Below are 826 nucleotides of genomic sequence, written 5' to 3'. Positions count from 1 at the left end.
CCGCTCGATTTCCAGCGCGCGTCCTGCTGCCAAATCAATAACTCCGCTCCGTTCCGCGGGGCGCGGGGCGGCCGAAAGCAAAAGCCCCTCTTGCGTCCTCCCCTCCGAGCGCGGTGCTTCACTGCAGCGGGCACACGGCGCTTTTTCTCCCTTCCCCCCTCCCCCGCTGCTTGGCTGCATAGTTAAGAATAAGTCGGAGCCAGCGACGCCGCTGCCCGCCGCTGCCCGGTTCCCGGCGGCCCCTCTGCCGAGGGGGGGTCCAAGGGCAGGGCCGGGCGAGGAGGGAGCTTCGGTCACTGTCGCGCTCAGCCCGGCCCGAGGGGGCCGAATCCCTGTGCCGCGGTCCTGCCCCGGTCCTCTGAAGGCCCTTCGGAACGGCTCCGGCCGTGAGATGCGTCGGGTTTGATTTTGCGTTGCCGGTCCCGCTTAGCGCGGAACGGAACGGGATTATTTACAGGGAGCTCCCAAACGAAACACAATGGTATAATTTAACCTTTCCGAGCACTCGTAAATTTTTACTGCTGTGAAACACAGCGATGCAAATGAGCGCGCTCATAGTTACTGACTTCATAACAACCCCGTGGCTCCCGAAACAATAACTCCTTATGAAATATAATAAATATGTATTTAAATACAGTACGCCGCAACTGCTATTTTGCTTCTTTTTATTGCTTCGATTGTTGTATAATTTTATGTGAAGGTCTCCGACCAGAAGGGTTTTTTTTGTTTTTGTTTTTGGTAGGGAACTCGACTCACTGATGGGATGATTAATTACGGTATAAAATAGTCCGCTTAAACGAAAAAAAAAAATAAAAATAAAAAGGAG

The sequence above is a fragment of the Meleagris gallopavo genome, chromosome 6 (assembly GCF_000146605.3).
Source record: "Meleagris gallopavo isolate NT-WF06-2002-E0010 breed Aviagen turkey brand Nicholas breeding stock chromosome 6, Turkey_5.1, whole genome shotgun sequence".
Lineage (NCBI taxonomy): Eukaryota > Metazoa > Chordata > Aves > Galliformes > Phasianidae > Meleagris > Meleagris gallopavo.
Note: the sequence above shows the minus strand (reverse complement) of the source record.